At 39.9% G+C, this 21900-nt stretch overlaps 1 protein-coding gene across 6 annotated transcripts in view; it reads right to left on the reverse strand.

Annotated features, from left to right (window-relative positions):
* rbfox3a (RNA binding fox-1 homolog 3a) overlaps window positions 1–21900 on the reverse strand; it is a 976802-nt gene that overhangs the window by 477578 nt on the left and 477324 nt on the right. The window contains exon 1 of one of the 6 annotated variants that reach the window (XM_039740615.1): window positions 14838–14969. The exons of the other annotated variants lie outside the window; for them this stretch is intronic. The gene's annotated coding sequence lies outside the window, so the exon portion shown is untranslated. Of the gene's footprint in view, window positions 1–14837; window positions 14970–21900 lie in introns of those variants that run through there. 6 annotated transcript variants of the gene reach the window in all.

The following is a 21900-nucleotide window of genomic DNA, read 5'->3' on the forward strand; positions in this document are numbered from 1 at the left end:
CTCTAGTAAAAGAAGGCACTGGTAATCGAAAGGTTGCCGGTTCAAATCCTGCAAGTGCCAATAAGGACTCTGCTCTGTTGGGCCCTTGAGTAAGGCCCTTAACCTGCAATAATATTATTATTATTAAGGAATAAATAATAGACAACACAGAGGAAATATAAAGAATTGATTGATTTCTCAAAGTTTGGCCCAGTAAATATTAAAAAATACATGTATGTTCTGCTTGAAAATAAAGAAAACATTTTTTTTCTCTTATCTTAATAAGTCTCGATTTCAGCACCAGTCATTTCTCTGAAGATCCCAAAGAAATGCTCTTCGCTTTTCTTTCCATGCCCTTTCAATCATGCCTTTTGCGATGATTGCTGTAGCTGTGCCATTCCCTCCTTTTGACATTTCAAGTCACAGATATCTCATATATCCCAACACAATGAAATCAACAATCTAATAAGTGGACTTCTGGGTAATTATACTTGCACTGCATGCCAAACAATGGTGCTATATCAGCCCGCTGGCATACACTGGTGTTTGGGAGGATCTTCAGAACTACAAGAAAAAAAAAAAAAAACTTGCTTCATATTCTCAGCTTTATTTTGTATACAGTAGTATAGTATGTTCCTTTAGTATCCTTATAGGTCATTATCATTAGCCAGAGACTGGTAGTGGGTGTAAAGTTATACAGAAGATAGGAATATTTTCTTCACCTATTATTAAGTACCACTACACAAGTCTCGTAAAAAGATTGTTATAAATAAAAGTTATACAGTTCAAAAACAGTTGATCAGATCAGGTGTTTAAAAATATATATATATATTCTTACAAAAATCATAACAGGGCATTCTACGTAGTTTAATTTCTCTGCTGCTAGTCACTTGTCATGCAATTTGAAAGGCAGTCAAGCGGATGTATGTATGTCTGTCGTAACAGAGTGATGAGTACTAGCCACATAAACAACTAAGTCACACAGTTGTGTTTCGATGGGAACCAGATCCTGCAATAATCCCTGGCTGAATCACAGTCAGGTTCAGTGTAAGTTGAAGGTTAGTTCAATTCAATTCAACCCATTGTCATTTTACCTTACAGCACAATAGAAAGCATTTATCGTCAGTCACACTGCTGCAGAACCAAGTAGTTACAATCCAGTATCTGGCTCACATAGACAAACCAATATAAAATACTCAAGTTGTGTCCCAAGCCTGCATTCTGTGTGCATGGATTTTATTTTATAGGGAAGACTTTAACACTAGATTTTAGTAATCAATTTCCTGGGGCCAAACACAAATAATAAAGTAATACATCAGGCATCAGTTTTTTGTTGCAGTTTGGATTCGACATGTTAGTAGGTCTGACCAGGTTACTGTCGTATGTATCCATCTAACCTTTCAGTGGTTGCTTACTGTAGCTCAGTGTCTGCCATCTTGCATTTATAATTGATTCTCCTTTTGCCCATGTGTAGCACTTTGCACATTTCTACATTTAAATCCATTTTCCAAGTTTTCACAAAGATTTAAAGCTTGTCCAAGACTTCTTGATTTGTCTTTGCTGCCTACTCAGTGTCTGCCATTTCTCCAATTTCAGTACCATCAGTGAATTTCACAAGTTTATTAACAGAAATCAGACACAGTCCCAAGAGAGACCCCTGAGGGACTCAGCTTATTACCCCCACTGTCCTCTTAGGGGTACTCTTATCCAACCTGAGATCCAGTTCTGTAGGTGTCCTCTAATGCCTACAGCTTCTAGCTTCAAACTTTATCTTCGGTCTAGGACTGGATTAAAGGCCGTTTGAAAGTCTAAGTAAATTATGTAATTTGCTTTGCTTTTGTCAACCAATGCAGTTGCTTGTTCAAAAAAATCTAAAAGATTGGCTTGGCAAGATCTTCCTCTCATAAACCCATGCTGGCTGTTACTTAGTATGTTATTTTTTACATAGTGCAGTGTACTGGGTTTGTCTAATGAAGATGTTAATTGTTTCAATTAAACTGAATAAAAAATTATTTTATGTCAGCTTGCATAGCACCTCTGATATCTAACAATTAGTTTAACTCTGACACTGAACACCCAGAAAACTGCTCTTTTGTTGTCAATTATTAAAAGCCAATGGTGAAAATGCTAACACCATCCTACACCATGCTGGATTTGACTAAAACCTCGGTTTCTGTACTGCTTGGTGTAGACCTCACAGCAGCTATGAACAGCCACCATTTGTTACAGATAATGAATCTATCGAGAAGGAGTTTTGAAATAAACATACTGTATATATTCTATAAAACATTTTCTTCAATTCAATTTAATTATCTTGTTAACTTCCCATGTATTCATTTAAGAATTCACCATTTTTCCCTTGGCCTTATCTATTCAGAAAATAGCAATTTCTACTTGAGTGATACCAGCATTTAAATAAAACTGTACTCACAAATTCATATTTTACATTCAGATTAGCTGGAAAATATATTATGAAGAAAACCTAATACCTTACGCTCAGATTATGAGAGTTAACAGTATTTGCACCATTAATCTCTATGAAGATATCCCTTTTATCTTTCACAAAAAAAAATAAAGACTTGAGGTGGTGCAGATGTAAGCTATCTGGTGCAGCTAATAAAAGTGTAACAGATAATGTAAGAGCATTAATTGTAATGCACACACAACGCAGAACACCAAATGCTGTAATAGAATAATAATTCAATTGGCAAGCGCACAAAGCCTACTTCAGCAACTATGCACAGAAGCAGTTTCTGTTGAGTATTTAAAATTAAGGAACATAAAAAGCCCTCACTTGTAAGTGTGTTCAGTGAAAAGATGCTGAATAAATAGCACACTCTATTTAATGAAAGATGGCCAGTGTCGCTTTAGTTTCTGATTTTATTTTTACAACTTTTATTAATCTCTTCAGATGCCCACTAAAAGAATATTTCCCATGGTCTCTACACTAGACGTGTACAGTATAGTCTAGGTGTCAAGTGACAACCATACTGTACTACAAAGTATGCCAAACCTTAATGACAGAGCAGGAGTTTCTGAATTACCTCATGGGAGCAGATGTTCTGTGTCTTCCTCCTTAACAGGACTGAAGATTGTGCAATAACAAGAACAACCTCTGGCCGTGGTGCTATGAGAGTATCTAGTCAATATTGGACTGCATTCAAAACTTTACCAAGTCCACATTTTACATATAAATACTAAACAAAGTGGAAGGGCAAGATTTGTTGGTGGGCACAAAATTGGCTCAAGCACAGGAAGCAAATGGAAACGGTGAGGAACTTTTTCAGAATTAGGTGTTAAAAGTGATGTTCCATAGAGATCTGTGCTGGGTCTGTAGGTCTTTTTAAAATACAAAAATGACTTGGACAGTAATATAATCAATAAGCCGGTTAAGTCTGCAGATGATACCAAACAGGTGGAAGGGCAGATAACGTAGAATAAAGCTAAACTGTTATAGAGGGACTTCAATATCATACAGGCTTGGGGGGATTTGTGGATGATGAAATTTAATGTAAACAAATGTAAAATCTTAAACATAGGAAATAAAATTGTTAGATTTGAATACACAATGAGGTCTGAAAAATGAATGAGAACGACCAAGGAGTCATAGCGGACCTATCACTATCTACATTAAGACAGTGTACAGAAGCAATCAATAAAGCTAATAGGATGATAGGTTATATGTCACGAAGTGTGACGTACAAGCCAGGAAAGGTAATGCTAATGTTATGTTACATATTAGTGAGGCCTCACTTGGAGGACTATGTTCAGGTTTAGTCTCCAAATTAGAAAAAAAAAGACTTCGCAACACTACAGAAAGTCCAGAGGAGTGCAACTAGAAAGATTCTGGGGCTAAGAGGTATGAGAGCTAGGAGGAATGGATGAAGAAGCAGAATCTTTTTAGTTTATGAAAACATGATTCAAGTGTTGAAAATAATCAAAGGAATTCATACAGTGAATGAAGATTGTTCATCCAAAATAAAGTCTGCAACAAGAATACAAGGACACAGTGGCAAACTTGTTAAGGGCAGATTTTGCACAAATGTTAGGCCCTGTCCACATGGGCGTGCAGATCTTGGTTAAATTATTGTGCTCGGTGCAACCCAGGCTTTTAAGCTCTGCTTTATAGTGGCACTTAATTGAATTCAGCATGACGTTACATTTGCATTTGTTTGCCTCTGGTAAACACCAACCTGCAGCCCAGACTGTAGTTTTGTGTTTTCTTCTGTGAAGGCAGTTATCAGGCAGTCCAGTGTGTTTTTAACCTGTGGGGTATGAGGTTCATCCGTCATAAAATTCACAAAATATGGACCAGTTGGCTTTATTAGACCTGAATATTGTGTTAAAAATCCTCCTGGCACGGTGTCGTAGACAGAGAACAAATCACCCCCACTACTGGATTCACCTGCTGATTACACAGTGTATAATCTATGAAGAAATGCGAAAAAGAAAACCTGGTCTAGCACATGCCGGTCAACCAATATATGAGTCAGTGTTAGCCCTGAAGAGCGGCTACTTGCCACCTTGAAGTTAGCAAATATATGACCAGCATTCGTGTATGCCCTCACCCACCGACATGAATAATCCATAGTAGCTAAAGTTACGTCACTAGCACAAACTGTTTTGAATTCTCCATTATTAATTTGATGATAATGTGTGTAAATACATACATATCTATATCTATATATACAGTGGGATGCAAAAGTTTGGGCAACCTTGTTAATAGTCCTTATTTTCCTGTATAAATCGTTGGTTGTTACGATAAAATGTCAGTTAAATATATCATATAGGAGACACACACAGTGATATTTGAGAAGTGAAATGAAGTTTATTGGATTTACAGAAAGTGTGCAATAATTGTTCAAACAAAATCAGGCAGGTGCATCCGAGAAGTCACAAAGGACCCCAGGACAACGTCTAAAGAACTGCAGGCCTCACTTGCCTCAATTAAGGTCAGTGTTCACGACCATAAGAAAGAGACTGGGCAAAAACGGCCTGCATGGCAGATTTCCAAGACGCAAACCACTGTTAAGCAAAAAGAACATTAGGGCTCGTCTCAATTTTGCTAAGAAACATCTCAATGATTGCCAAGACTTTTGGGAAAATACCTTGTGGACTGATGAGACAAAAGTTGAACTTTTTGGAAGGCAAATGTCCCGTTACATCTGGCGTAAAAGGAACACAGCATTTCAGAAAAAGAACATCATACCAACAGTAAAATATGGTGGTGGTGGTAGTGTGATGGTCTGGGGTTGATTTGCTGCTTCAGGACCTGGAAGGCTTGCTGTGATAGATGGAACCATGAATTCTACTGTCTACCAAAAAATCCTGAAGGAGAATGTCCGGCCATCTGTTTGTCAACTCAAGCTGAAGCGATCTTGGGTGCTGCAACAGGACAATGACCCAAAACACAATTTTATTTAAGTTACATCTTGTTGATTTCAAAATATTTCAAGGAGGGCTATTAAAAATTCTCATAAGCAAGAATTTACATTTGACGAACCTGAAAAGAGGACTAAACCTCAGACAATGTTATGTGTTACATGCCTCTATTCAACACACTCTGAAAAGAACTGGTAGGCCTGTTAGTAGGTGACAGTCTCCTTCCAGATCAGTGCTGATTTTCATCTCTTTTCCATGTAAAAGTGGTGTAAAGGTAGAGGTCATTGTTTTTCCCTCAGCCCTGCTTAGAAGCTAGTGCTATTTATTCTATTGCCTTCAGCTATTCAATATATAATAGTCAAAATTAATAATTTGAGATAATTGTATTTGTTGACTAGTAAGACTACATGAATCTGACATACATCATGCCCAAATGGAAACCTGATATTGAGAGACTCGTGTGATCGCAATGTGCCTTGGCACCAGTAAAATAGAAATTCAACCTGCATTCAGAGGTTCTGTCTTTAGGACTTTAAAACATGTACCATAACAAAAACATAAAGAATGAGCTCAGGCTATAGACGTTTCTGACTACAGCTGTACACACGTGTGCCTGACACCTCTTGCTTTACGAATCCTTCCTGACAGAGCAACCTGTAATTGAATCTGGCGAGTCAATGTCTTTGATGTGAGAAGAATGAAGGAGATACTGTGCAAACAATGGAGTTTTTCATAAAATGCTCTGCCCTCACTGAGTGATGGCCTGTCTTTCATTATTTGAGAGAATATATACCAACAAATACAGTCCAAATATTTCCCCATCCATTTTTGATGAACGCCTCCTGCCAAAATAAAATGATTTACATGATCATTGTTGCAAAACTCTTGCATCCCTCATAGCAAAGTCAGCCACCTCTTCAAAACTCAATAACACACACGCTGCCAAAATGTCAAACACTAAAGCTGTAGTATTTATTGCCACAAAGACCCCTTTACTCATAAAACTGCCAGGCTAGTCTTTTTTTGCAAAGGAAACAACTTCAGAATTTTCTTACTGCTCCTGTTGCAATCAAAGCTCAGATGGAATCAAAATATACAAACGTGAACAGAGATAAATGATTACCTTGGTACCTTCGCTCCTGTATATTGTTATAAAAATGCCTGTGGGAATGTCTAACAGTTTACCTGCTGAACAGTGGCCTATGACCAAACGGTCCCTGTCAGGTTCATGTTACGGCCAAAGTATTTTACTAATTACAGACACACAAAAACACAAGTATTTATCAGAATGGAGAACACACTAACAGGTGAAGTTGTCGTTCTAAAAATAAACCACTTTGTTTCTTATTCAGCACTACCCTCAATTCAACCACCACTAATGTGTAGCATTCATATGGATGATGAGACAGCAGCCATTTTTGCACCAGTGCGCTCACCACACATCAGCTATTAGGTGGTGAAGTGGTGATAGAGTGATAGCCAATTAGAGACAGGGGATGATTAGCGGGGTCAGAATGACTAGGCTGTGGTGGGCGATTTAGCCTGGACATTGGGATACACCCTACTCTTTACAAAGGATGCCCAAGGATTTATCTACTGTATGACCACAGACAGTCAGGACCTTCAGTTTTACATTGCATCCGAACCATTTTTACAGCACAGTGTCACCAACATGCACTGAGGCATTGGCATCCACATTCACACCCTGCTGGCCTCATCAACACGTCTTCAGCAGCAACTCAAGCTTTTCTTAAATGGTCTCCAATTCAAATACTGGCCAGGCTTGGACATGTTAGTTTCAAGTGGATGACTTCATCTGAAGTGCAAGTGGCATGGGTGCTCATCCATACAAATGTTTAATCAGCCAATTGTGTGTCAGCAGCACAATGCCAAAAGAATCACACAGATATATTCCAGGAGCTTCAGTTACTGTCCAGATCAAACATCACACTAAGGGGAAGGAAAGTGACCTCATTGATTAGGACCATGGCACAATTGTTGCTGCAAGACAGAATAGTTTGAGCATTTCTATAACTGCTAATCCCCTGGGATTTTCAAACAGTCTGTGAGGTTTACTCAAAATGGTGCAAAGACAAAAAAACATCCATTGAGCATCAGTGCTGCACATGGAAATGCCTCATTAATGAGAGACATCAGAGGAGAATTACCTGATTGGTTTAAGATGACAGTAACTCAGATAACCTCTCTTTACAACTGTGGTGAACAGGAATGTACAGCACGTCGAACCCTGAGGCAGGTGGGCCTCAACAGCAGAGGATCATGCTGGGTTCTACTCCTGTCACCCAAGAGCAGAAGAAAGCTGCACCAAAACCAGACAGTTGCAGACAGGAAAAATGAAGCCTGGTCTATGGAATCTCAGTGTCTGATCAGGCACACAGAAGACAGGATCAGAATGTGGTGTTAACAGCATGAATCCATACACCCACCCTGCTACAGTATGTTTCAACAGTCCAGGCTGGTGGTGGTGTAACAGTGTGGGGAAAGTTTTCTTGGCAAACATTGGGCCCATTAATAGCAATCATTAATCGTATGAATGTCACACCCTATCTGAGTGTTATTGCTGACCACAATTAACTAACTATCTTGTTCTTCAATCATTTTCTTTATCTTGTAAAGGCTACTTTCAGAAGGACAATGTACCTTATCATAAAGCAAGTTGTTTTAAACCGTTTTCAGGAACATGGCAATGAGTTCAGTGTTTTTCATTGGCCGCCCCAGTCGCTGGAACAGAACCAAATGACACACCTTTGGGATGTGGTGGAACAGAAGATTAGCAGCATGAATGTGCAGCTAAAAAAAAATTAGCAGAAACTGCATGAAGCAATCATGTCAACATGGACCAGGATCTCAAAGAAATGTTGTCAACATCTTGTTGAATCCATGTCATGAAAAATTGTGGCTATTTTGAGAGCAAAAGGGGCCCTCAATCCAGTATTAGTAAAGTGGTCCTAGGAATTCCTCAGTGAGCATACATTCATTATCATGTGATGGAAAAAGCAAGATGAGAAGCTGGACAGAATAAACTGAATTAGTGCCATACACACTGCAAATACGCACTACACCTATCAAGTACTGGGCAGGAAATGCTTTTGCATCCAGATCAGCTTGAATTCTCCGAGGCATCAATTCAATAAGATGCTGTAAACATTCACTACAGGTCTGGGCCTGTGCATGACTTGACGACACCATGCAGTCTCTGCACATTTTTCATCACACATTCATTCTATGAACCTCCTGTTCCACCTAATCCCAAAAGTGTTCTACTGGTTTGAGATCTGTGGGTCAACTGACGGAAACTAAAGTCACCATCGTGTTTCTGTAATTAGCAAACTGCTTTGTCTGACCTTTGGTGATAATGTCTTGCTTTGCAGTGTGTTTCTGGGGGTTCAGGAGTTTGATTTGGTATTCTCCTGTATCGGTACTTGGACAATTACTGTTTTCACTTTACATATTACTGTGAGGAGGTGGAGATGTATAATATGTGTAATACTGGCTTTTACTTGTACGCAGATGATATAATAACAATACAGGGGCCATAAGGTATGGCCTAAACATGGTGACTTATTGTTAACAACATACCAAGCACATTTACACACTAAATGAAGATTTTTACAGTTACAAAATGGAGAAAGATTATGATGCTTTCAAAGTATATGAGATAGGAAGAAGCTAATTCATGTTTTATTTATAACAGAATTGTCTACTGCAATACATTATTCACAGGCTGTTCAAATTGTTCTGTTTGCAGTTGTCAGTTAATTAAAAATGCTGCAGAAAAGATCCTTATTAGGATCTCTAAGAAGTACAAAAACAAAGAGCAACTCTTGTTCTTAAGTCTTGCACCTGATTAACATCAAAAAGTCTCCTTCCTAAACTGCGTGGGTCTGATCTGTTTAATGGAACGGTTCAATGGATTTTGAGTCCACGATGCTGAGCGTGTGAGGAAGAAGCACTTGCCGCTACGCTACCCAGTTAAAAAGAGGCATAGCTAAAAAGAAGCAGCTTAAAGACCTTCAAATATTGACTTGATCATTTTGGAAAAATGCAGAATTGGATATGACGAACTTTGAAGTGTGAATGACCTGCTCTAGTGCCGGGTTAGTAAGTGGACAGAACTACTTTACACTGTAAAAAATGTCAGCAAATTTAACGGTAAAAATACTATAAATGGTGAAAGTAAAATACCTTTTCTGAAAAAAGGAAAGTTACCTTACGTTCTACTGAAAATTACACATACAGTAATCCCTCCTCGATTGGGGTTGCGTTCCAGACCCCCCCCCCGCGATAGGTGAAAATCCGCGAAGTAGAAACCATATGTTTGTATGGTTATTTTTATATATTTTAAGTCCTTATAAACTCTCCCACACTGGTTATAAATATTCCCCGCACAGTTACATAGCATAAACCCTTTGTATTCTCTTAGATATTAGGTAAGAGTCATTGAAATTCTGTATGTAAACATACTGTTTATATACAGTAAAACCTAAATATTATTTTAAAGATATCGAGCGTCTCCGATATCACATGTTACAGCCATTACGATAGACAGACCACCAGCAATAAATACGTACAATGCAAGAAAAACTGTATACAGTAAATGTGTGTACAGTGACACTAAATGTACGTACATGTACTAAGTACAGTAAGTAGAAAATTAATTATGGTTACTCACCAACAATGACACGATGACTTGTCTGAGAACGATGAGTTTAGTTTTACTGCACAACAAAGGAGAGCGTCACAGCTCTTCTAAAGGAGCCACTTCAGGCGATTGTGTAGCACTGCCGTTGTTCTTCTTCCGCCAGTCTTCAATCCAAATCGCTAAAGCAGACTCCATCCAGACTACTGCCTTATTACATCCACTTACAACTCGTTTTGCACCCTGGTTAAAAGGACACTGTGGCCGTAGATCTTATATTCCTTTCCTACTTTTTAAATAAAAAGAATCGTAGCCTCATTGATGCCATAATGGCGTCCTACAGCGGTGTAACTTTTCCCTTCCTTTAACATATCCAAAACTTTTACCTCTTCGGCAAGCGTTAGCATCTTCTGTTGGTGCTTGGGCACAGACCCTGAAGCACTAGCAGGAGCAGATCGTTTTGGAGCCATAATGAAAGGCTCGACTATGCACAAAGATAAACAGAAAAGAGCACAAAAGTTAACTCTTTACACAGTGAAACACGCTGATGCTGAATAAGCGAGACGAGACTTCCTGGTTAACACCGTGGAATCGAATTTGGCGCTCTGTTGCTGAGCCATTCAGCACACAGGAACTTAACTGCGTGCTCTGATTGGTTAGCTTCTTAGCCATCCGCTAATAGCGTCCCTTGTATGAAATCAACTGGACAAACCAACTGAGGAAACATGTACTGGAAGTATAAAGACCCATTGTCCGCAGAACCCGCGTTATATATTTTGATATGATTACATATAAAATCCGCGATTGAGTGAAGCCGCGAAAGTCGAAGCGCGATAAGGCGAGGGATTACTGTACATCTTAAACAATACATTTCATTACTTTTTATAGGCAATTTCTGCAAAATCAATATTTTTCTACATTCAAAATATGCTAAATACAATTTACTGATACATTACACTGAAAAAATCTCTTGTTCATCTGACAGTGTAAAAGTGTTAAACAGCGAATAAACAACTGTAAAACGCAGTTTCAGTAACACCGAAGTTACAATATTTGCACAAGGACACGCCCCCTTTTCCCATATTGCTCCTGGTGAACCGCATACCTTTGCGCAGCAAGGAATAAAACTTCAATAAAGTTAGCAGACTTAATTTTCCCTGCGTGCTGAAGGTTTTTTGAGTTTACAGAAGCTGATTTATGGTGAGCTGTATTCGATACGCTGGCGCACTGGTAGGACACCATACACCACAAAAGCAAACTTTACATTTCCACCAGAAAATGTGCCATAACTTTTTTTTAATAATTGAATTCTTTTCAATGTGCATAATTAAGTAATATATGTTTGCTATTGATTGTTGTTACTTTACTGATGCAAACTGTGTACTGGCGTTTAATCCTGACAGTATTGATTGGCATATTTATTATGGTGAATGGATATCAGGTTATGGTTAAACATTCATTTCTATTGGAATGTGTTGTAAAGAAAAAACAGTTATTTAGTATAAAGTTATACCGCAGACCGAAAAATATCGTCACCTTATATTTTAATGGTAAAATTCTGGCAACCACAGCTGCCGGTACTTTACTGTAAATTCAACATTTTTTTTTTTTTACACCATACATTGAAACTTTTTTTTTTCCTTTATGGAAAAATCTCAGAACATATTTGTCATATTATAATTCCAGATTGACTCATCTTTGCTACAGACACACTACAAAGTCATTCTTGATTTTCTTCATTACCCTGTAAAGCAGTGCTTCTCAAGGTGTGGTCCCCAAGTGTGAATAGTGTGGTGACAGTCATCAGGGCAAAGTGACATTTAAATCCATTATGTACTAAAGCATTTATGTCTAATAATAAAGGCTGCCAACTAACATCTAAGGTACTAAATCAATACACTTGACCGCATGAGAAATGGGTTTAAAACCACTCCCACCACTGGGTACACCATCTAACTTTTCTCCATCTCTCTCCAGTTCAGCCAACCTCGATCTCTGTGCAGGCTTCTCTTCTAAACTCGCTTTAAGGTCAAACTGTAGACACCACCACACCTGCTCAAGGCAATCCATTAACTCTACGCCGGCAATGACGCATGCATTTAGTGCTAACAGGCTGCCTGCTGTTAACCAGTCTTCATGGCTAACACGTTATTATGACTCACTGGCCAAAACCTGGAACTTTGAAATGCAAATATAGCAATTCAGTATTTGAATCTTATTATTTTTCACATGCCTTTTGTAGAATAAATCTGGTAAATGTAACACAGAATTACTGTAACAGGTGACTGTCCAGCCCAAGTGGTCTGTTGTTGGACTTGATTTTTGCAAAGTGGTCATTAATGAAATACTTTACCCCTGCTCTAAAACATATTCCACTCTACAACACAGGCACCATAATCCAGTCATTATGAGAAATAAGCATTCAAACCCAGTGACTTCTTTTAGTGTGCCCCGCACATTCACTGCACTTGTCTGCTCACTGAGAACGACAGGTATGGCTGAACCATCTGATTCTGCTCTGCCACTCTACCTGCAAAAGTTCATTTTTATATGCAAGTTAAGTTACCAACCCTGAACTAAAAAAAACAAGTAAGAGAAAGTTGAATTAAAACTAAAAGAAAAGAGATCCTAAGTTAGGAAAAAAAACAACTCACAAAGTCATCATAAAAAACAGAGGTCACAGCCAATTTATACCTTAACATAAAAACTAAAAAGATAAAAAATATTACCTTTGTCTTTATTACTTAGGTTGGACAAATAACACAGTGGGTAATGGATTTAGGAATGCCGGATCATGGGTTCAAATCCTGCACTTGTGGTGGTTAACTGGCTGGGGATTCCAAACTGTGAAGGGTGTAGGCCGGAGCGAGCCGTGGGATAGGCTGGCACTGTGTCCATTGGGTTTTTCCCTGCCTTGCGCCCACTGCTGCAGTGAGATTCTCGTTTTTACTATGTACCGTATATATCTTCTAGCGCTCAAATAATATCTGCTTGGAAACTCCCACGTCGTATAGCAACTCCCATGTGTTTAATAAAAAGTAAAACGCACAAATCACTCTGGACGCTGCATATACAGTATGTGCAAGTTAAGCCTGATGCTGACACAACAACTAGGAAATGTTCAAAAACAAATAATATTTGTATCTTTTTCAGTGTGGGAAAATAACTACTGCACCATTAACCCATTTTTAGGCACATTACAATTTAATATTATCTAGCAAATACAAAATAAAAACTGACACAATATCCATCCATGTTCAGATCTACTGGATCCAGTTATACGTTTGCAGGCAGATGGCGGCCACAAGGCAGGACCCAAAACCTGGAGGGATCACAATCAAGTGCTCACCCAGATCCTCTCAACCCCAGATCATTTCTTTCTATCCATCCCTAACCAAATCCTCTTAATCCTCATTAGGGTCACTTAGTCTCAGCTGGACAGGGCTCGAGTCCGCAGCAGTGCCCACTTGCTCACCCACACCATATGGCTCACTTATAAAAAAAAACAAATTCAAAGTACACATTTAAACTTATAGGCACAAAAACATGGAGAGTTCAGAAACCACAGAACCGTGAGGCAACAGTACTTCATGCAAATAAGGCAATTTGTGACTTTTTTCATTGTAAGAGATATGTGATACAATAATACTTTTTTGCCAAATGACTCATAAATAGTTGCACAGTAAAGGTCACGCAGGTGCTCCTAATATTTCATTTTCCTACTACATATTAAATTAAATGCCAGGCTGGCGTCCTCAGATTCAGGCCTGCTGTCCCTCTGTGGCTACAGGACTTCATTCCAATCAGTTTTACAAATCCGTGGGCCGCTCTTGCGTCTCATCAAGCTAATTGTTTAGACGGCCTTTTAACTTCTTATTCTGCACTCAAAAAGTGTTCTAGTGTGATATTTGCATTTTGAACAAACTCAGAAAATGTTAACTGAACAAGATGCAGAGGACAGAAAGATATGGAAGAAGATGATCCGCTGTGGCAACCCATAATGGGAGCAGCCGAAAGAAGAAGAAGAAGAAACTCAGAAATGTGTTATCATTATCATGGACACTTAACTTGCTTTTACTCATTTTTATTTCAGTTCACCTCATTTTGGTGGAGTTTGTTCTTTAAATTGAATCCGAACGTTGGCCATTACAAAGCCCAGCTGCAAATGACGTCAGAGCCGAGCCGCTTCTTCAGCGCGAATTAGTAATAAAAGGCGCCACTTTAAGTGGTCGTCAAGTTCAGGCCTGTAGACCACCATGACTGCAGGTGTTCATCCCAAACTCCTACCCTTAATAAATAAGCGTTTTCTTTCTCCAGTTTCTGCCTTCTTTTATGTGAATCCCGAATTTACACAGCAGGCTTCCAGAATGTTTTGGGGAGCGTAGCAGGCTTTAGTGTGCGAGATGAATTATTGTTTTTTTTTTACTTCACATTTACAATTTTTATTTTCTAGTCGTTTAGGTCTTTCATATTGAATCTCGTGTCTGTACTGCTCATCGTGAATTGTAAGTATTTGGATTCTATTATGGGGTAGGAAATGTGAATTAAAAAAAAATATGGTAAAAGAACGCTAACATTTAAAGATATAGCAAAACACATTTCTGAATATTGTTGATATGCAAGTACACTAGTACACCTTTCTGAATGCAAGTCTAAGTAAACCATAAGTTTATTCAGAAGTAAAACGGTGCCGTTTATTTTGGAAAATGAGTTGGAATGAAAACCCGCAGCCAGGGCGGTAACCCAGGACTGAACTTGGGGGGGAACCCCGTGCTAATGGAATGCTAAGCAGTTTTTAAAGTACTTGGAAACTTACTTGACTCGTTCAAATTTGCTTTACTTGAATGCAGTTGTTCATTATCTCGTCACAAAATGTCCCAGTTTGCTCCTTCGTGTCAAGTTCTGGAGGGAAAGGAGCGCGTACTAAAATGGCGCCCAGCGCCGCCACTACTGCGTGCGAGGCCAGGCTGGAAAGCTGTGCTATGCTGTTCGCGCGCTGTACTTTGCCCAATGGGCGGAGCTTCCGGTCCATCGCCAGCCAATCGGCTAGGGTTAAACATTCATCCGTACTTGTGAAATCCGATTCGCCAAGTAAATGATAAAATACACATGTATAATGATGGGCACTTCAATTCACTTTACCTTTTCATTAATATTTAGTCAAATTTATATTTTAGTTATTTTCTCAACTGTACCTCCATGTATGTTTGCCCGGTAACTCGAAAGAATTCCTGACGTGACCAACAAGACCCATGAATTTACACCTGCGCTTTAAACATCTACGGGCTAAACGACCTCACGCATGCGCTACAGCACTCCTATTGCGAGCCTTGAGAGTCGCGAATCACCCACCGCTATAAATATATTGCACCAATAGTAAGTGCGGAAGAGAATTGTTAAAGTACTTCTAAAAAATATTTTAAACCCTCTTGCAGTCCAGGGTTGTGCACCTGTGTGTCTGCCCTTTGATGGACTGACAGCTAGTCCGGCGTTTGTTCCTGCCTTGCTGCCTACGCTAACGGTAATGTTACTTTTTAAAATCGGGTTCCACCAAGAACGATTTGGAAATTCAATCTACCCAATTAATGCCCTTCTAAATGAATGGTTTCCAGATGCTGACAGTGTACATTTTGTAACACACATCCATTTTTATCCTGTCTCCAGAAACCTAGAAGAAGAAATGTCTGCTTCGGGTGCACGGAAAAGGTTATTTTTATTTATTTTTTTAAATTAAAGGATTTTTCTTTTATGAGAACAAATCTGTTAATTACATTACTTCATTTATTCATTCATATATTACTTGAAAAACAATTTATTCCTACATGTCAATGGATTAGAGCCCGTTATTTAACCTTTTCTTTCCTGACTGATTTATGTAAAGTCTCTTGAGCTAATTAAGAACCACAAAGCTTTGATGTTGCTTAAAGCTTTACAATCAAATCTGTTACTTATGAGAATACAGGTATTGTCTGGATTTTTTTTTTTTTGCTATTTTAATATATTGTATTGTTATTGATAAACATGCTGTATATTGTGGTTGTGCAGTTTACTATTAAAATAAAAAAAGTTACCGCTTGACTCCTTGTTGGTGACTGGGTAACCTAACATGCATTGTAAGACAAACATGCACACGGTGGACCCCAGTGGCACCCCTACCCTGGATAAGCGGGCATAGAAAATGGATGAACGGACTGTTTTTTCAGGTTCATGGCCATATTTTGGACTCTCTGTCCGTTTGCCCACACTGTGCCAGTGTTTTGGGGTCAATGATGGGCAAATCTGAGATGGGTCATTGTTGGATGCCCACATAGGGTCAATATTTTTGCCTACACTGGCCCAATGTTTATTTTTTTTTATAAACAATAAATCTTTATAATTTTATTTTACAAATAATTGGATTAGCATATACAGAATCACCAGCGTGGTGGTTGTTTAATGACTGCAGCTGCCCTTTGCCTGTGGTGGTCTTCAAGGGGGAGATCTGGCCAGACGTACACGGCTAACTGGGGTTGTCAAAAACACAAATCTTGCATACCCACTTGAAAAGCGCTTGTTGTACCCCTGGTGTCAATAATGTCTTTTGTGCTCCCTGGTTGTTGTGATATTTTGAAATATCTATAGATGAACTTCTCCCAGTCACCAATGGACAGTTTAAATGATAGCTGCGTGTATCTTCATACATTCAGGTATTTTTCCACAATGTACATTTATAATATGGACATTTAATTTTATAGCAAAGCCTAGGAGATCTGCAAAAATAATGGCTCCTATGGAAAGGTACATTAATGACACTCCAAATATTAAACTGTATGACACGCACAATGGTGTAATCACATTATGCGGAGATAAATGGGGAGAAATCTGGGAATAAGTAGATTAGGGCATATTAGTCCTTATGAATCACAAAAAATTCAAGGCGTTTCCCATTATTCACCTTGTAATATGAAGCTGCACCCCAAAGGCACAGATGAAATGGTTTGAATATCAGATTGATGGTAAAATAATGTTTTGAAAATGCTTTCCAGACAAAGCCTTTCTGTGCACGCATCATGCTGGTGATTTTCACATTATATTCAAGTGCTGTGAGTTTACTATGTAAATACAATATTATTATTAATAAGAAAAGTTGGTTCACTCCCTCCTCTCCCACACCTTGCCTGAATAACCGATGGCATGTGCTAATCTCTAAGGGTCAAACCAATGAATGGGGGTAGCTAGTAACCCCCTGAATTAAAACAGAAAAATCTGCCCTTTGCTTTTAATTCTGTCCTAAATGAAATAATAAAAGCACAATGTGAGACTCTTTACAGGCCACATTGCCTGCGCCCCAGCTCGATGCCCATGCTGGGTTGGTTGCTTTAAAGCCTCACAGTAGAAGTGTGCTGTGCCATGTTGGCTGGCAATGCTCAGGTGCCTCCTGTGCAGGCCCAGTATGGAGGAGGCAGAAAACAAATGGATGGAAGCTTTTGTGGTTTTAGGGATCTTGCTACTGATGAACTGAGTGTGCTTCATGTAACAAAAGACTTTGGCAAACAAGCCGGACGTGTAATCGATAACTAACTTGATGACTCATAGCTGACTGGTTAGCAGGTCTGCATGTAAGTTGTAGGAAGAAAGAAAGAAAGAAAGAAAGAAAAAAGTCATCATTGTGTTAGCAGAGAAAAGAAGGCAATGAGGAGAAGCCACTCCAGCAATGATCTCTTCATTTGAAATCAAACAGGGCAGAAACAACAAGAAATTGCATTCAGGGCCGAGTGCGGAATTATTTTGTTACCGATCATTGAATATTAAAGTTCAGCATTTTGTAAATGTCTACAAATGAAATGATAGGAAAATAACATTTTCCAAAGAGCTAGAGAGTCGAGACAGTGCTGGAAATGGCGCATGCGAGGCTGAAAATGACACCCAGTAAGTAACATTAACAACTGCTGCATGGCATGAAATCGAGAGCAGCAGTTACACGCATGGTGGCGGCCCAACAGCTTTCTGGGAGTCACAGGCAACTGATTCCGATTGTTTTCCTGTTCTTTTCTCCTTTAAAGCCTTAGTCTCGGAAGACAAGTATCCCCCTGCTGGAATACAAGAAAAAAATGCTTAAGCTGATAGAATAATAATAATAAATAATACATTTAGAGTCCCTGACTACTCCGTTCTAGCCAGGACCACAGAGTGGCATAGGGGGCTGGAATCATCCCAGGAGCAAGGCAGCCTAAAGGCCGTACCTCACCAGACGTGGCGCTTGGTGGCACGCGGTGCCAAACTGTGACCTGAGGGGCTTCATGGTGTGAGTGTGGTCTTAACCAGCAACATGTTTTAAGGGATGTTGTGGGTTTGTATGCTGTGTTGGGGTCACACCTGGTAAACCACGTTTCAGAGACGTCATTACAAATGTGTGATCTGGACAAGAGGATTCACAGGATTCAGTTTCAAATCCACGGTGCTCTTCACTGTGTAATTGGTGATTAAGCAGATGTGCTTCTCCTCTAGTAAGATCCTATTGGGATTTCTTTGCTCCGGCCTGCTCTTTAGGCCAACCCTTTTCGTTTTGCAATTTTGACACTGTCACACATGTGCGACTGGGAGAAACTGAGTGGACCAAGTGGAGGTAATTAGCTGCCAGGCCAGGGGGTGGCGGGGGGCACTAAACCTACCTCTGTCATCTCTGCAGGCCAAACACGGGAAAACCGGCCTGATTCAACATCACTTCCAGCTCCGACGCCCAGACTGACGTCACTTCAGTGATCAGTTCAGTTCAGGACTCAAAACAGTGCATCTGAGTGCCATTTCAAAACCCTTTTGCAGCCAAGGACAATATATGAGTGGCTGCCCCCAACCTTTTGTGTGTGTTGAGGGTCTTCATTTCACAACACCCTTTGTGTTTTTTCAAAAATAGAACTACATAGCAGCGTTTATAAAGATTCTTCCTTTTCTCCTTTCTAGCCATGTGTTACAGTTCCTTTCCCAAGATGACCATTTTTGTGTAATTTGTAGACTTTGGGACGTTAAAGAGATTGATTGGAACTTTGAAAATCAGTTCTTCACTGTGGGCCTTAGTAGGCCTGAAGCGTCCCTGTGAAGTTGGGAGGTCAGGCTGCCTGGGGTGAGGCCAATTCTAGGCCTGGCTTATGGAGTCTTTAGGAGGCCTCACAGCCTCTTCAGTAGAGCAATGCACTTGAATCATAACACCATGTGGATCGGCTCTCCTGCTTTCCTGACTTAAGCACCATCATGTTGTGAATCTGGGGAGTGTAAGTCCCAAACAATTTCAAAAATGAACACTAGAGGGGGAAACACCATCAGAAACCCTGACTAGCAACACAGAGGGCCGTGTAGAATCTTTATAAATAAAAGATTTATTTCTCAAAGAGGTTCTGCTCCACTTCAAAGCTCCAAAGAACACATAAAACATGGAGGCAAAGCCTGCGAAAGGCAATTCCAAAAGCAAACAGAGTCCCAACCCAACATCCAAGAGGAGAAGTCAAAGAAATGAGCACAGGGTCAAAAAATCTGGTATTCATAAAATAATCAAAAGTACAGAAAATCACAGCAGAAAACCCACCACTCATTCAAGATGAGCCACCAGGAACTGTGGGAAATGCTCGCCTTTATGTGGCTAAGGGCAGCCCCTGGTGGTGATGAGCAGGTGGTCTTGCTTCTTGGGGAAGAACCCACAAAACACAAGACGCATAACAAAGGCATAGAAAACTCTAAAGAAGCAATATTAGCATAAACAACAGCATCAAGAATGGACAAAACCGACATAAAACAAGAACTTAAACACCTGCCAGGGTCAGAAATCCATCCATCCATCCATTTCCTAACCCGCTGAATCCGAATAGGGTCACGGGGGTCTGCTGGAGCCAATCCCAAATACAACACATAATTATGCTGGCTTTTCTAATCTATGGCATTCCTACAGAATGAATGTCCCCAAAAGATCCTAGCAGTAGAATAGTTAACACTGTATGGAGCTGTCACACAGGCCAGCCCTGGGAGCGCAGCAATGGCTTCTGGGAAGGTAAAAAGAACAACACTGGAACACAAGAGGTACCTGATGTTTGCCTCTGTTCTCTTAGATTGGAGGAAGAAAATACGACTAACTGTGATGTCACGTCTCCCCTGCCCCTTGCAGTCCTCTTCTTACTTACGATGAAGGACAACCAGAAGTCGGTGCTCATTTTGGACCCTGAGGCAGATCTTCTGCAGAGAGTCTGAAAAGCCCCAGAGTGCAGTGATTTGCACCTTTATTAAGAGTTTTATGGGATTTATAAAATCTATACATTGATCTGGGGGTCTTGGAAGCCAAGGGGCACCATTTTCTAGTGTAAACTGTGAAGGTTCAAGATTTTTCTCATGATATCATCACAGTATCTTTGGCACTTTGTGTGGCACTGCTGCTTCAGGTAGTTGGGGGTCTTGCCGTTGTCATAGTGATCTCCCACAATTCCTGGCTTGTGATTTCGCTCCCAAGTATCTGAATTTTAAGAGCAGGCCTTTCGTTCCTCCGGACAATCCCGTTTTCTTGATCTCTTACTCTCGATTCTCAGTGCTGATTTCTGATTACGTTTCCAGTTCGTCTGAAAGTCAGAATTGCCTGTCGGTTCCAACCTCAGCTTGTCTCTTGACGACGCATATCTCCTCCTTCTACAATCTGTCACGCTTAGCCAGCACACTGAGCACTGAGTTGGGACCAACGGTCCTTCAAATTTTGTGATTTATTCCATTCTGAACCTTTTATTAAACAGGGTGGCCATGCTGGTAGCCCAACTCTTTGACGTTAGACCCGCATTCTCTTCCACAGTATAAACCCTATTTTATTATTTTTGTCCTGCTGTTGAAAGCAAACTGAGATTTGAAATGATTTTTTCTTTTTTTTTTGAAGTACCGCATACAGTAGGTGTTTCTCTCCCCGGCTGACGCTGCCACTTCCTGCAATATTTAACGGTTCACGACTATTTGATTATCACTCAGTTTGTTATAAGCAATGTGTTTAATAATTGCCGTGTCAATGGAGTTGGCTCGTTAGGCCAGAGTTCTAATATTTCTGCATCTATTATTGGCAGGCTAAGTAAAAATTAATCTTCCATTCGATTCCTGCCTCTCTTGCAGGCTCGGCAGTGATCAGTGGCCTGGGGTGGCACACGCCCAGCTGTCACCTTGCACTTCGACTTTAAATACCTTTTAGTCACACCGTTTCATTATAACCATGAACCTTCTGAAATGTCCATAATATCCCTCCGGTCATCCTGGGATCTCTCCTAGCTTGATTTATATTTTTCTGTGGTTATGATGTTGCTAGCGGGTAATTTATTTAATCATTTTTCTTTTTCAGATGGAATACCTAATCATTCTGTGCACATCCAGTGGAATTTGCACAATACATTTGTATCAAATTAAAACCAACCTAAGAGTTTAATTATTACTGCTATGTTTTACAGAGAGAGCCTCCACTTGACAAGTCAATCTCTAAGCTTAACTTAGCCGTTATTGTGCCATTCATACAAACACTGGCACAGAGCAAGCGGGGAGATCACAACATCATGGCCGCTTCCGAACTGTAGGACTAAACTAGAGGGTGGTCCAGATCTAATTATGCAATTTTCATTACGCTATAACTTATTAAGTTCATTACATAGAAAATCACCCGAACAATCCCGGACCATCGAGAAGTGTGCGAACGGACGACATGCAGAATCGTCTTCGTGCCAAACTGGAATCGTCTCCGCATAAATCAAAGTCATCCAGACGATCTGGACCACCCTGTAGAGGGGTGCAGGTTGTATTCTTCTTAGGTGAAAACACAGCAGTAGCTGAAACTCAACCCTCAGTTGTAGAAGAAAACTTGAAGAGCTGCTTTAAGAAACTGAGCTCACCGACAG

This window comes from Polypterus senegalus, chromosome 17 (genome assembly GCF_016835505.1).
Source record: "Polypterus senegalus isolate Bchr_013 chromosome 17, ASM1683550v1, whole genome shotgun sequence".
NCBI classification, from domain to species: Eukaryota; Metazoa; Chordata; class Cladistia; order Polypteriformes; family Polypteridae; genus Polypterus; species Polypterus senegalus.